This window comes from Carettochelys insculpta, chromosome 1, assembly GCF_033958435.1.
Source record: "Carettochelys insculpta isolate YL-2023 chromosome 1, ASM3395843v1, whole genome shotgun sequence".
Classification (NCBI taxonomy): domain Eukaryota; kingdom Metazoa; phylum Chordata; order Testudines; family Carettochelyidae; genus Carettochelys; species Carettochelys insculpta.
The window spans coordinates 219,757,448-219,773,924 of NC_134137.1; the positions used below are offsets into that span (position 1 = coordinate 219,757,448).

Below are 16,477 nucleotides of genomic sequence, written 5' to 3' on the forward strand. Positions count from 1 at the left end.
TAGTAAAGAAGACATGCAGGGTTGAAATCTGACTTGCTACTGATCATTACGGTATAAACACCAGTTAGAATCCAGACACAGAGAACAGTGATTTGCAATTTTTTTTCAACCAATAAAAAAATGTAACAGACTAAGGCCCTGATTGGATGCCAGTACTTCTACACAGCTCATTGGTTCTGAGAATAGTCATATAATCACCAGAAGGTTCAGTCAGTGCCTGGCAAAAAGTTTGCATAAGAGAATGTGTTCCTCAGGATACCATACACATCACTGCTTCTTGTAGATTATGCACATTTCCCCTCAAAGGTATATGAAATCCCCTTCTGAGTTACCTGTGTAATTTGTGTTCTCCAAATACCAGATGCTGCTGAACTACTTCAGGTACATCCTGAGGGGACCCTGTTCTGCACTCATTTCCTCAGACAGAACTCTTTTGAAAACGAGCACTTTGGCTGAGTATAGAATGTAGGATCAGGCCCATAATCCATCACACCAATTCCTGCTTACGTAGTATTTCCTCCCCTAAATCAAGTTTAACTCAGGAAGAGATCTCAGTCCAGAGAGGATAATATAGGGATACTTCAGGTAAAGTGAAGTACAAAATTTGAACTGCTGGTAAGCTATTTTACCATTATTAAAGTAAAATGAGAAGAGAAAAGGATAGGGATAGGCAAGGCTAAATTAAGGCACTCAGTGGCCCTGCCCACACCTCAACATAAGGCCTTTCATACTTTTATCCTGTAGTCCTACCCTGCCCACTCCCCACCCCATCCCCTGCACTCCCAGAGAATCAGGGACATCAACTTGAAGGGTGAGCTCCATCTTTCCTTTCAGGACTGGCAAAAGGGGGGCCACCCTCTCCTTCAAGGAGAGCAGTGGAGGCAGTAGGGACCTTCTCCTGCACACCTGGAGAGCAGCAGAGCTGAAAGTGCTGGCCAGAGTGGTCACATTGGGGCATAGTGGGACAGCTCCAGGAGGCCGAGAATGTTGAATTCCACAATGCTCTGTGTGCATTACCCTAACGTTGACCATCCAAGATTGAATGGACATTATTCCTCATGAAAAGCAGGAGTACCAAAACTGACCTTAGAAGCCCTTCAAGTTGGTGGAATGGACCCTGTAGTGTGGACTGATTTGCTCAGAAAATCAACCCAAGTCAGCTAAGTTTGACCTAATATCCTAATGTAAACCAAGCCTGAGTGAGAGAGAATGAGCCAGGCAGGAGCAGGGGAGACTCTGATTAGCCAGACATTTTTTACCTGGATGGGTGGGTCAGACCCATGTGACTCTTCTCCTACCAGTCCTCAGCTGGGATGCTACTGGGAAGGCCCCTCACGACAAACAGTTTTGGAAGTAAAACCCTAGAGAGATGAAAGAGGCACTCTCCAAGCTATGGTTTCAATCTCTCTGCAGGTACAGGCAGACACCATTTCATTGGTCTGCACTCCATTCACATTTTCTACTTTTTCCCCAGCCATTAAGATAGAAAATTTACTTTAAGCTGACATTCTAACGTAATCAACCCAGGCATGTGGGCCTCAAGGGTCGAGATAGAAGAGTATAGCATATAAATAGAAAGATATAACATTTAGCACCCTGAGTAGGAAACTGTAACTAGGTGGATAGGCAGACATATGCACTGACATCTTGTGTTCGCAGGTAACATTCATGTGATAAATTTGTCACATACCTGTGTAATTTATGTGCCTACAACAGCAGCATCAACTCATTAATCCCTCTTATCCTAACACTCCAACCACCAACCAGCTTCAGACACTATTAAAGTTATATATCAACTGGCCACGGAAACGTTTCTTCCTTGTCTTGTTGATAAAATTACACTTGCTTAAGACCCATATGGCTTTTCTATAGAGAAAAATGCCCTAGCTCTGAGATATGGTATCTCAGGGCCCTACAAAGATTAGAAAAAGAAGATACTGGACTTCTAAGCACAACCCTTTTATGTACCAAACTTTACTTTAGATTTTTTTTTTTACATCATTCGGTTTAAATTTTCTCTCCTTCTAAGAGAAATTGGAGTTATAGTAATTAAAGTGCTTGGTTATACAGTCACAGGGACATAGTATATATTTAAAAAAAAATTCTTCCTTAATTAATTTGTATGCAAGATGCAGAACTCATAATACTGAGAGATGATAGGAAGTTTTATCAACATGAATGCGGGGGGGCTCTTTTTACATATTTGTTCATTTTTACTAAACTATACTTCAATAAGAAATACAAAACCACTCTGGAAGTTTCAAAGGGCCCTTTAGTTCCATATGTTACATTTCCAATCTTACTATCTCCCCAGGAGAAAGAAAAGCAAAATGGATGAAAAATATATCAGAATTCAAAACTACTTACCAGCTGGATGAGAGAGTTGCAGCAATTTGCATAAGTGCCCTTTGAGCTGCAGCTGCTTGGTTCTACCAAATATGACGAGTCATCCACAAAAGGTATGCTGGGAAAAAACAATGACCCTATGACAGAGTTGCCAGCTCTCATATTATTTGTGTTTTCACAGCAGGGGTGAAATGAAGAGATTGCATGAGACTCTCACGTCTCTTTTAAAAATAAAAAAGTAAAACTGTAACCCTGGTGGTTGCAGAGAAAAGTTTGAAAATGTGACTTGATTGCACACTAAACTCAGAAACCAGGAACCACATTAAAATGCCTCAATTTTTTATACTATACTTACGCTCTCATGTTCCATAAAATATAATACAAATAACAATAACCATTGGGTTTATAATACTTTAGAAGTATGGACTTTATTGAAAAGCTATTGTTTTGCAAGGCGGATTAAATTATTCTTAGGATTTCAAACTGTAAGTGATCATCCCCCCATCTTTTAATCTTGTTTATAACATATACTACCTACAATCTTGTGTGTTAGTTACTTTTTTTTAAAGGCACATATAAAATCAGAGGCCAGGCAGGGAAAGAACAAGTTAAACATGATTTAGGTAAGTTAGGTGTCTTCAAGTCACCAGGTCCTGATGAAATACATCCTAGAATATTCAAGGAGATGACTGAGGAGATAGCTGAGTTTAAGGGATTATCTTTGAATAGGGATGGAAGGGGCAAATACAGATCCAGTCTCTGAAAGACAACCTGGGCAATCACAGACCAGTCAGCCTAACTTCTGTACCCAGACATGTAATGGAGCAAATAATTAAGCCATCACTTTGCAGACACCTAGGTGATAAGGTGATACGTAACCGCATGGATTTGTCAGGAACAAATCATGCCAAACTAACTCATAGCTTTCATTGGCAATATAACAAGCCTTGTGGATCGGTGAGAAATGGTAGATGTTCTATATCTAGATTTTAGGAAGGCTTTTTATAAAGTCTTGCATAATCATCTCCTAAACAAACCAGGGAAATACAAATGCCTGTACAGTGGGCTCATAACTAGCTGGAAAACTGTTCCCAGAGACTAGTTATCAGTGGATCATAACCAAACTTGAAGGGCATATCAAGTAGGGTCCAACAAGGTTTAGTTCTGGGTCAGGTGCTATTTCAAGATCTTTGTCATTTATTTAAATTATGACAGAGAGAGTACACTTCTTAAGTTTGCAGATGACACAAAACTGGGAGGGGCTGCAAGTGCTTTGGAAGATAGGATTATAATTCAACATTATTTGGACAAACTGGAGAAATAGTTAGCTGGATGACCACTTACCTTGGGTGTGGCCAAGTTTCCCATGATCCCATAAAGTTTGTTTACAGCCACCACTCCTGCCTCTCGGTGTTCTGTGCTGTTATATAGCTCCAAATTATCTTTAAATGTCTTCTAAGAGCCCAATAAGCAGCAGAAGTTTTAATAATGCTGCTTGACAATATTGACTTCCATTAGTCCAGTAAATTCTCTCATTTGACACCAATCAGGTCCTGAAAAAAAATTAGGAAGTAGGGTGCTTTCCAAAATGGAATTTTATTTCAAAAACACCCCGCCTACCCTGCTGATTTTCTTTCTAAAACAAATGAAGCATGAAATATGTAAATTGGTGTTTCATTTGCATTTCTGATTTGCTGCATTTGCATTCCCCTTTGGAAAGGGGACTGTAGTGTAGACACAACCACTGGGTTTTTGTACTTCTACTCTACTTGACTTTTAAAACTGCACCTTAACACCCATAAACCTATAGTTTATATTTTTTCAAGCTGAAAAAAACCAGTTCCTTTAGCTATTTCAGATGTTAAGTCTGAAGTCCAGTCTTCCCTTCCACCTGGCATCATTTGTCTCATATTAATTCAATAGCAGTGAATGTTTCTTAATAGTATTCCATAAAATAAATTAATCCAGACTTGATTTTGTAAAAGCTGACCTGCTTAAATCCAGTAGGTGACAAACTGACACACACCCACCCTGTCCCCAACACACACACACACACACACGGTTATTAATGAATTATTTCCATGGAATTGCTGTAAAGAGGAATTTTCTCTTTTTCAAGAGCCAGCCAGGGGAAAGGTAATATGAATATGTCAACAGCTCCTGTGCTGGTCTGTGTGCCAGGCTTTTTCACACAGCAGCTGTAATCATCCAAGAACAATTGCAAGACATGCCTGGGACAGAGATACTGTTAATCACCCATTATACCACCACGCTGAACATCTAATGCTATTGGGAGTGGCTAAGTGCTGCTTGTGGTCCAGTTTGTCAGCTTGATCCTGGGAGCACCTGTAACTCCCACCACAGCCAACTAAAATAAAAGCAACTGAAAAGCAAACTATCCTTAACTTTTTGCACTACGGGTATAATTAATTACTGCTTGTTTTGTCTTTGCTAATAATTAGTATAATTTAAAGATTTCTCTTATCTGTGTTCATAAGGTAGAGCCTCTGAAACTTCCATGAAAGTTTTGAAACACTCAATCCCAAACTCTAGGGCCTGCTTTTTAACTTGGGTCCCTGAAATAAGGCTCCTAAATCCACATTTAGGTATTGAAATAAATAGTCTAATTTTCAGAGGTAGTAAGCACCTCCTTGAAGTTCCTAGAAGTACCTCTGAAAGTAGATACTGGTTGAAATTCTGTAATCTGGAATTTCATGATTTTAATTAGCCAAACAACCACTTATCATGGGAGTGGCTAAATTTCCCGTGGTAACATAAAGTTTGTTAACAGCCACCAGTCCTGCCTGTCAGTGTTCTGTGCTGTTATTCAGCTGTAACTTACCCCTAAATGTCTTCTAAGAGCCCAATAAGTAGTGGAAGTGTTGGTAATGTCCATATCAACGATCACCCTAAAAGTATTGTACATGCTTTAATTAATATTTAATGTAGTTCTTTCCTTCTCTGTAATTGGTATGTCTTGATTTTTTTAAGGAACCATCTTAGAAAGACCCCAAAATTCCCTTGAGTATTTTAACTTAGAGGTTTTTTTGTCCCTCGACTATATTTTATGTTCACCTCTATAATTCATGACACTTGGAAACAGCACTGATTAAAGTTACTAACAAAAGTACAACTGATCACAGCGGTTTGACAGAACTCCATAGGGCTTCATGAGAAACTTTTTTCCCGATTTTGTATTCATAGGGTCACAACCTTTGAATTTAGGTGTGAGTCACATGTTCAAACTTCACTGCTCAAAAGAAATCACATGAAACTGCAGCCCTCCACAAATTATCTTGAATTCAGTTTAACGTGAAAGTTTCAGGTGACTTTTGATGGCCCTAGCTGAGTTCTGAGTTTATAATGTAACACAAAAGTACCCAAGTTTTTCCTGATGGCAAACGACATTGCAAACCCCGTCAATATCACCAATAACACCTCATAGAAAATTATTAAAAATTATATTTAGAGACAATTTGGTGCCCAGTAACATTGTTTGTGTGTTCCCAGCAACATGGCTTTTATTACCAGGAATATTTGCATTAAAACAGATTTTTTTAAAGCTCATGTCATACTAATTCTTTTCTTGAAATACCAGGGTCATATTGGCTACGTCTACACGTGCCCCAAACTTCGAAATGGCCATGCAAATGGCCATTTCGAAGTTTACTAATGAAGCGCTGAAATGCATATTCAGCGCTTCATTAGCATGCGGGCGGCAGCAGCGCTTCGAAATTGACGCGCCTTGCCGCCGCACGGCTCGTCCAGACGGGGCTCCTTTTCAAAAGGAAGCCACCTACTTCGAAGTCTCCTTATTCCCAGACTTCGAAGTAGGTGGCTTCCTTTCGAAAAGGAGCCCCGTCTGGACGCACCGCGCGGCGGCAAGGCGCGTCAATTTCGAAGCGCTGCTGCCGCCCGCATGCTAATGAAGCGCTGAATATGCATTTCAGCGCTTCATTAGTAAACTTCGAAATGGCCATTTGCATGGCCATTTCAAAGTTTGGGGCACGTGTAGACACGGCCATTAACACCAACCTCTATTTTTGCCCTACAAGTCAGCCAGGTGACATTATTTAGAAGTTTAGCTAACTTATTGTGCCCACATATGTTCAGTCACAGTTGGTAACTTTATCGGGATCTAAATATTCAAGAGACTGATTTTCGATGTCTCAGTTTCTGAGGAGCCAACACAAGACATTTTAGAGGGCCTGGATTTTTTCTGAAAATATTCTAAAGCATTTCAAATAGGGCACCCAAAATTACTAATCACTTGAAAATGTAGGTCTATATAACTAAATACCATCGTTTGCACCTGTAATTGATTATGACTGCAAAAATGTAGCCTAACATTTAAAAAAACTGGACATAAATTTTCCTTTCTGTGACATCACATTGGAAATTACACAACTACCAAGTCTGAAAGATCTAAAGCTTAAGACTATGTAAGCTGGTTTTCCTGATTATTTAAACTGCAGGTAGTGAAACTCAGTAAATTTTATACAAGCAAATTATCTCTAAAGACACTGTTTAATTTTTTTTTCTATAAGATGCCAACAGGTAGGTTTTCTAATGAAAACCACATATTAAAAAAGCATCTATTTTAAGTTATGCAATTCCAAGTCAGAAGAGGAAAAGTGAGCCAATTAAAGGAGTCTTCATCACATACAAAAATACAGCACCCATGCAAAAAGTAGACAGATAAATGAATCACTCCAAAAGATGCACTGTGACCAAACTAAAATGTCAGATTCCTCAATTCATGACAGAAAATTAAATGGAGCCTAAATGAATTCAACATCATCATTCAATGGGACTGCTGTAGTCACTGTATCTCTGGATCCATATGTTGACTTCCAGTAGACAGAGGACACCTGGAAAAGTGGTGTTGAGAAGACTTGACGTAGATGGTGCTAGATCATGCTGTGAGTGCAGGAGACTGGACTCAATGACCTCTAGAGGTCCCTTCTAGTTCTGTGATTCTATTCTGTTGATTCCATTACAGTTTTGGAGGTCAGCCTACATAAATGGAGTGGGAAGAAAGGAGGGCATTGTCTTTCTTCGGCTACAGTCCTGCTTTTCTGTTCACCTCCACAAATCCAAATTAGCGATTACAAAGCCCTTTCTCTGGGCAGTGAACAGAAATCTTGTTTCAAAACATGTTTCATATTTTCAGCATTCATTGCTCCAGGATAAACCGGCTCTCAGATTGAACATTGCTGCAGTGATACACATGCAAGCCTACATGCACACCCCCGTTCTCAGTTCTTAATCTTATGATATCACTTCCTTTTCTTGTTTATAAGCATGAAGAGGGGTCAGAAATGGTCTGGGTTTGTGACTGTTAAATGGATTTATTCAAAATAACAATTAATATTTCTTCAGGAAATAAGGAAGATGCCAAATGAAGACAGATTCTGACCAGAGTGGGAGTAATTGGTTAGCTTCTACTTGATTCATGATGTTATTTACAATCTTTGTTTTTTACCCTGAAGTCTATTATTTTAAACCCCAAGGGATTATTATTATGCACATCTGCAAAATCAATGTTAGTTCCAGGTTCACATTTTGGTGATGAATCAAACTGGCTTCAGTTCTCCCAACAGGAGGCCAGCTCTCGCCAGACAAACAAACTGTGGTGACCTAATACTCCTAGGGCTTTATTAACAGATAAATGGCATATTTATTTACTTTCAACATGCTGTTTACACCCCTGGTAAAACAAAAGTACTTTAAGATGCTGTTCACAATTTGAAGATGACAGAAGAAAACAGGTGAACTGGACACTCCAAATTTAAAAACAAACCAAGAGCATTGATAACACCCAGAAATCTGCCCCAAATGGTCTTTTTAAAGGAAGTTTTGGGTTTTTTTGAATGGTTTTAACTGAATGATAGAATTAAGGTTTGGGGACTTTCTGGTTCATTCAAACGGAATTCAAGGGAGTTAAGCATGCAGAAAACTTCAAAAATAAACAGTCAGTCAAAAACCATAATTACCTGTTGAGATCTTCTAAGGTTTTGGGCAACTAAGATCTGATCATCAGATCCAAAAATAAAGAAATCAGCTCTTTGAAAAATGTGGAATATGGGGCCTTTGTAAAGGTATACACTGAGGCCTGATCTACACTTGGGAACAAAGTTGATCCCAGACACGCAATTCTAGCTACACCATTAGTGCAGCTAGACTCGATGTATCAAAATCAGCTTTCTGCCCTGGTGTAGACTGAAGCTTTTAGGGCTCACACCGACATCCTTTACTTCACACGATAGCAAGGAGTGCCAGGGTGGACAGCTGAGCCCAGAGAGTTCGATTTTGCCATATCTTCGCAAAGATATGGCAAGATCGAACCTTGAAAGATGGATCGCAGCTATACCCTGAACATGACCATATTTCCCTGTGCTGAATATGGGACACCTAGTAAAATGACTCACATTCAAATGAGTTCAACAGCAATCAATCCTAAATCTGCAGTACAAACATTCAAATTAATATGAGTTTGACTGTGTACCTGCTAAAAGGCAGCACTATGGAGTTGGGCTCTGTATTTACCTTCTTACCTCTACGGCTGTAGGATCCACATGGGGAGAGGTGACACGTTCACCCCTACCCCACACGCACATGTGGAGAAGTGACACACACCCTTCCCTACACCTCTGTCACACAGGAGGGTGATGGCCTGACCCTACCCTCTCTACCCAGTGCTCTCCACCCTTTAAGCCTGGCTGTGTCCCCAGGATGGATCCACCTGTCCTGGTAACCAGCACTGCATCTTCCTGAGGCAATGCAAGGGGTGGGGAGGAGGGACATGCAGGCCTACATCCCCCAGAAGCCCTAAATCTCTCTCATGGGCTCTGCTGGAATGTGGCCAGCAGCTGTGCGGGAGGGGAGGGAATAGAAGCTGCTTCCAGCCACAGGGGACTTGTGGGGGAAGGGATGACCTGGCCCATGTCTTTGTCATAAGTGGTAGGGAAACCCCATTGAAATACTCTCTTCTGTTCAGGCGGAGGAGGTTAATGGAACATGGCTCTCCCACATCCCTGGTGAGTGCGCCGACCTTGGGGCTAACAGTGGTAAACAAGCACCACCACCTCCTCTTCTAGCCAGACTCGGAATGTGACTCTATCTAGTGGGTGGCCTCTGAGAATGTCTAGCGGAACAGGTCGTGCCCGAGTTCACTGGATGAGCACCTATGGCCCTCAGATTTGTGAACTAGTGTGAAATTTAGGCAGGAGACAAGCGTCCACGTGGATAGTGGAAGGTAGCAGTGTGTGTTTCCAGAGCCAGAAATTTAGGCATCAAGGGAACTTTTACCCTGAAAACTTATGAGCAGAGCGAGTCTAAGCTCCTACCGGGTCTGGTGGGAATTTTGTGGATCACAGTGGTGTCTAAAACCAGGACTTTAGTGCCTAAAGTGTCTTGTGGATCCCAAACTAAATCCTAGCCCTGCCACTGACATGATGAGAAACTTTAAGCAAACTATTACCTCTCTCTCGCTCTCGCTCTCTCTCTCTCTGGTTTCCCAGTTGTCACATGGGATTAACAGCATTCATCAATATCTATCCCATGAAATCCTGTGCAGATGAGTTAGTGCTGTGAACTGCTAGGTAAGCGCCTAGTAGTCCCGCTATGAAATTCCCTTTGCTAGGTTCATCTTTGCAATGGAGAATAGAGATGTCATTTCAGCTCTTTTTCCCTCATCATGTTTCCCACCCAGAAAGACACGTGCCCCCAGCTGTTTCTGAACCCATCCTGGGAGCAATGCTGGCAGCTAATACTTTTTTTCCAATAGACTTTATCTAAATAATATTGAGCTTTGACTCAAATCTATTTATATACATAACGGATCAGATCCTGTGACCCTTGGTCCCACTGAGTAGGTACAACTTGCTCCTGGTATAATCTCACTGAGATAAATAGGGTTAATCACGAAAGGTAAAGGTGAAAACTAAACTGTTAGAGAGAGAAAATATCTAGGAAGTCATTTATGCCAGTACACTGCCAACTAAGGAAAGTACTTTCTAGTGTTAATACCAGTCTGGGTTCATATGTCTCAAACCATCATTCTTCTAATATTTTCTATGGAAATTTTAGTCTAATAAAGATTGCTGTGAGAATTGTTTTCATGCTACGAGCATATGTATTCATTTTCTTAATGACTGATTATGCCTTTGTCTCACCCAACTGTTCTTTTCTGTTCTTAGTTGTCCTAATTAGTTGTTATGTATTTATCATGGTCCACCTTATTTCATTTGTTGCTTAATCAAACACTTAATTAGATCTAATAATCTTTCAGCACATTCATTATTTATGTTCCTTCTCTGTGACTCCCCTAAAATTTATCCTCAGATTTCTAATAGAGAGAAGTTACTATAGCAATCTAGATACAATCTTGCCTGCAATAGAGGGAGATCCTATCACCTTTTTTCTTGGCAACATAATCATGATTGGCTCATAATAAAGTACGTTAGGCGGGTGGCAGAATACATCATATTAAAGTAGACAATAAAACGGATGTCTGGACTTAGGATGCTAACTGTATAAACCACATTGCATGAGACCCCTTAAGTTTTCAGACCAAAGTACTTTAAGATGTGTTTGCTTTTTAAACACTCTTCAGTTGAAAGAAACATCTCAGAATTTTATCAATGGGTAATAGCTTCATCCAAACAAAACACTTTACAATGAAAAGCCAATGGAGCCAGTCAGTACCTATTAAAAGACAGCTGATCAGCACCTTCTAAGGTCCTATTTGAAGCATAGTTTGAACTGGACAAGTTACCATTGTGTTCAACATCACTACTAAAACACACATTTGTAAGTGACATTTCTTTAGTTTTCTACTGCCACCAGGAATTTATTAAAACATTATTGAATTTTCACATAATGTAATTGTAAAGTGTCAACACAAACCAGAGAAATATTTCAAACAGTACCTCAAGACACTCAACAATAAAATTGGCTAAGGCAAGTTTACTTGAAATCCTGCAACAGAACAAACCTTCAGCTCAGATTTTTTTTAAAACATTCTTTCCATAGTTTATCCTAGGTTTTGCACAATTTTTTTAAGAATTAAGCACTCTACCAGACTGTTGCCAATGAGGATTGCTTAAATTCCCCACTGAAGGAGAAGTCTTGTTGTTTAAATAAAGTAGCTACTGTAGTAGACTTGCTGATATGTTAAGAGTATTACAGGATCTAGAGGTAGACTTGGGAAGGAAGTAAAGTAACAAATTAAACAGTGCACGACTGAAACATAGAGGACATTGTTTCATGTGATTGAGACTATATCAGATATGGGTAGGAGAAGGCTGATTTAACTGGGTGACCTTCATGGCAACATAATGCATTCTAATGAAATTAGTCTGTGCAGCAATGCTAACGTTTACATCTAATGTGTCTTTAATGAATTAAACAAGATGCCTTTTTGGACCCACCTTCTGGGTGTGCTGGGGGAAGGGAAGGGAAGCCCCAAGGAGTCTCTTGTACAGAGACCCACACCCCATACGGATGCAGGAAAGAACACTGTGCTGCTACTGTGGCAGACACAAGTTGCTACAGAACAAATGAGGTGGGAGGCAATGGGGTGTGTTGGGGGAGGGAACCAAGATCTTCCCCCTCACCCTTCTCGTCAGGCACGGAAGCTCGGCAGGCACACAGGCCTCAAGATCTGAAAGAACAGTGCAGATCCCGCTGTTGCACTTCCTGGGACTGCCCTGCGAAAATTCTATCCCGAGCCAGAAAAATTCCCCCAGCGGCTCCTGCTGCTGTGTGGCCTCTCCACATCTGTTGCAGCACAGGCGAGGGCTGAGGAGCCACAGCCTGCCCATTAGAGTTTATTAAGACAGGACATAGTGGAAAACAACAAAGTGTGACTAGAACAATGCTTGATGCAAGTCCAGTTTAAATGGGAAGCCTCAAGTTCCCCTCTGGAAATAGGTCAAAGAGCATCTTTGGTGATTTGTATAAAGACTCAACAGACACCACAGGTGCAGCTGAAGCTCAAGGGCCTAATCCTGCCTGCTGCTGGGCACCTCCGGCTTCTAGTGGAGGCGAGGGCAACTCAGGTTGTTCCGTCAGACTCAAACCCCAAATTGGCACCTACGCTTTGAACAGAAATTATATCACCTACATTCCTATTAGACTCAAAATGCCTCTCTTAATGCTGACCCATTAAATAAAAGAGGCCAGGCTGTGAGCCAGGGTTGAGCAATAAGCTGGAGGCTGTTTGCCAGGACTGGCCCCTGGCGAGCCACCTGTGGCTTACCGGCCACTTATCATCCACTCCTGGGATAAAAACCAATGTCATTTTCATTGCATCTTCCCAACATTTAAATTATTCTGCTATGAGACATATATTGGCCTGACGATCAGATAATTACAGTTTTAAATGGGCTCTTCGCTCCTCCTGCACAGCTCGCTGGGCAGCTGCATCCAGGTCTCATCCCATAGGTACAGAAACCTCTGGGAATCTTGGCCAAGCAGCTGCCCTGAGCTGCAATAGAGTCGAATTTGGAACGGAGGCCTCACCATTGCAATGGCTTGAATGATATGAAATGAAGGCCACCAATGGGGCTGGCAGTCACCAGGGGCCCCAGGGCAAGATGGGAGGGGGGGTCTGGCTTCTTGCCCTGTAAGGAGCAAGGCCCAGGGTAGAAGGAGCAGGGCAGTGCTCTCCCCCCATGCACACACCATGCAGAATAGCTGAGCAGCACTGCCAGCACTTCAAAGGTGCCCGGCGCGCTGGCCACCGCCTCGGTCAGAAAGGCCCCAGGACAATTGCCCGTTTTGCCTCCTTGCCCCCTGCTTGTCAGTGCGCCTGAAGACCACCTTAGTTTCCTGTTCTCTGCATGCAGACTGGACGACTTGTGTGGCCCTGGCATGGCTGCCACTGCCGGCCAGCCATCAAGCCCCAGGTACCTCAACGCACTTCCGGCATCAGGCCTGCAGGCAAAAATCACCTCTCTGCAAAGAGCCAACACACTCAGAAATGGACATAAGAGCTGCAGAGTCCTTGTGCTGGTCCCTTAGCTTCAGGGGCATTTCACCCTTAAAACTAAAAGGAAAGAGCCCTGGTTTGAAATATGGGGCACTTACAGTTAGGAAACCATGCAAGTCTTGAAGCACTTAGATGGAAAGTACATCCTGTTTGTCACATGACTACCCCACCTCAGCTTTCTTCACTGGTTCTCTCTGGTGGGGGTCTGTCTCTTTGCGAGGGCCTGAGACTGGACTGTCTTGTGCATGGAATGTAGGTAGGAACTGCTCAGAAATATTTTCTCAGTGATTTTCTTCCCATGATTCCCACAGCTGTAGAGAGGAATGGTGATTTATTGCAATAGATTTATGGTTCCTCCCAAGTGATCTGTGACAAAATAAGCATAAGGCTCTCGCCCAGCTCTTCTACGCATGTCTTGCATGTGTCTGTCTGTTAAGCGACTGAGCTGTAAACTGGAAGCATAGAAGTAATCTGAATTCTTGTAGCCTGTGAAAGTTCATCTGTCAGGCCTGCCTCTTGAACAAGAACCCTGGGAATTTGCTGGAAAACATTGCATCAGCACAAGCATTCCCGCAGCACGCTGCAGTTTATTAAAAACTTTATTTGTATTGTTTTTTTCCAAGCATTAAACGTTGACACGTACAGAGCTATGATGCTAAAACACAAAGAACGCAAGAGAGATGAGCAAAGGAAAAAGTAATAATGGGCCTGCCCCAACTCACAGTTTCACCTCTGTGAATGAGGAATAACCCTATTCAAGGGCCTGGAGTAAGCCCAGTTTAAGTGAAAGGAGAATCAGGTTGCATATCTGTGACACGTATGGCGAGAACGTAGAATTTTCGTTTCTGCTCTGGAATCCTGGACTCTCATAGCAGTCTCCTGCTTCCAGCAATCACTGATACATGATGCTTCAGAGGAAGGTGCCTCTTTCCCCTCCTCACATCAGGACCAAAGGTTTACTTAAATCCCACTTAAACCCTCAGAAAAAGAGCTTTATCCCAGCTGAATTTATTTAACTATAGATGAGCTCAGAGTTTTGGCAAATACCTAGTACAGGTTGAACCTCTCTAGTGTGGCACTCTCTGGTCCATCAACATCCGTGGTCTGACATGACTTTCGTTAGCCAAACAACCACTTATCATGGGTGTGGCTGAGTTCCCATAGTTTCATAACATTTGTTTCCAGCCACCAGTCCTGGCTCTCAGTGTTCTGTGCTGTCACTTAGCTGTAATTTACCCTGCAATGTCTTTTAAGAGCCCAGTAAGCAGTGGAAGGGTTGGTAATGCTGCATAGGTGGGCCCCCAGGAGGGAAGCCTAGAGGTTGGGTCCCCAGTTACCTAGGGGCTCCAGATACAGGCCATCAGCCTGCTCACTTGAGTCTGTAGCTCCAGTTTGGGGCGTGGTCCTGAGAGTCCAGTTTTCCCCTTCCTTCATGGGGGTTTCTTTGGGGTTCTTCCCCTTTGCAGTTGCGGTGGGGAGGGGTTGGAGGCTGCATCCTCCTGCACTGTTTGGGACATAAAGTTAGGATTTCCTGAGGGACTCTAACTTGAGCAAAGATGTTCCTGAGTTCAGTTGCCAACCTCCTGGCACTTGTGGAGTGTAGCAGCAGGGCTCCAGCATACCAGGTTGCGTAGTCAATGCCAACGAGGAACTGGTATCCTGCTTCACTCTTCTCCAGGGGGCCCACTATGTCCACCCCAACTCGTAAAAAGGGTATACTCACGAGCAGGAGGGGGAATCTGCTGGCCAGGGTGCTATGAGCTGGCACTCGGGGCAGGAAGCACAAAAGTCTGAGACCTCCTTGTGGATCCCAGACCAAAAGAAGTGGGCCAGGATTCTAGCCTTTGTCTTTTCCCTGCCCAGGTTCCCCACCATGGGTGAGTCGATTGACCTCCTCTGATACGGTCGAGGGACTAGGAGCTGTTGGTGCACTTCTTTCATCTGTAGGTCCTTACCCACACAGTATAGGCAATCTTCCTGTGTTTCAAAATGGGGAAATTGGCGGGGCCCCATGGTCTCCCCATTTACTATGGCCACCTGGTCACATGCTCTGCTCAGGGTCTTGTCCACTCATTGCTCTCTCACAAAGTCTGAGGGGCACTTGAGGACTGCTGATTCGGTTAATGGGGCTGGTTTCCTGTCAGGTTGGATGGGGCTCAGGCCCATCTGGGCTTGTGCTGGTGCCTGGGAAGTCCTTTCCCGTGGATCCACCACTTCCCCTACTCCAGCAAGAGTCCTGGGTTCCTCCCAAGCAACTTTCAAAGGCTGGGGTTGCTGGTTCCTAACTGAGGGCTTCCTGAGTCCCGTCAGCTGTTCCCGAAAATGCCTCCAGTCTTTGCCCAGTATCACTGGGTAGGCAAGGGCTGGGACCAGGACAGCTATCGATGGCTGTTGGTGCCTTCCCACTCGTAAGGTTACCTGGGTGCAGGGATAGGCCTTCATATCTCCATGGATGCACTGAAGCCCGATGGTGCCCTGAAGAGAGCCAGGGTCAGGCACAAAACACTCACTGAAACAGGGTCTGGGGTGCACACGGAGTCAATCAGCCTAATTGGCTCTGTCCTGCTGACACAGAGCGGGATGGCCAGCTTGGCTGTGCCTTGAGGGTGGGCACATGTGGGCAGGCGGATCCAGAGCTTCCCAAAGTTACACTCCATGTAGGGGCAGTCCCTGGACGAATGCCCAAAATCCCCATATTTAAAGCAGAAATCCTGCTCTTGGATGGACTTCGGGGGTGGGGCATGTCTCCTCAAGGCACCTAAGAGGACTGACGTGGAATGGTTCTCTGCACTGGGGGCTGAGTCGGGACCCTGGTTCCTGGTATCCTGAAAGAGGAGCTGGTGAGCTGGCCTGGGACCTGGGAGTTGAAATATGGGGGTAGCCCAGGGAGGGACAGCAGGTGCCGAGCCCCCCGGCCTTGGAACCCCTGGCTACGTTCAGCCATTCATGTTGGGGCACCCCAGCTGGCCTGGGGCCCAGAGAGGGGTCATTCCAGGGGAGCTGGCTGCTAGATAGTTCTCCATCAATTGGATGGCTGCAGTTGTGTTTTCAGGGTGGTTCTCCATCACCCTTTCCCTTCTCCCAGAAGGTAGAATCTGGGTGAATGTTCAAGCTGGATCTGCTCGGCCATCTGCG

The 16,477-nt window shown here is 43.4% G+C and overlaps 1 protein-coding gene across 6 annotated transcripts in view; it reads left to right on the forward strand.

Moving 5' to 3' along the window:
• COL8A1 (collagen type VIII alpha 1 chain) overlaps positions 1 to 16,477 on the forward strand; it is a 143,429-nt gene that overhangs the window by 61,927 nt on the left and 65,025 nt on the right. Inside the window, exon 1 of one of the 6 annotated variants that reach the window (XM_074999720.1) lies at positions 2,402 to 2,459. The exons of the other annotated variants lie outside the window; for them this stretch is intronic. The gene's annotated coding sequence lies outside the window, so the exon portion shown is untranslated. Of the gene's footprint in view, positions 1 to 2,401; positions 2,460 to 16,477 lie in introns of those variants that run through there. 6 annotated transcript variants of the gene reach the window in all.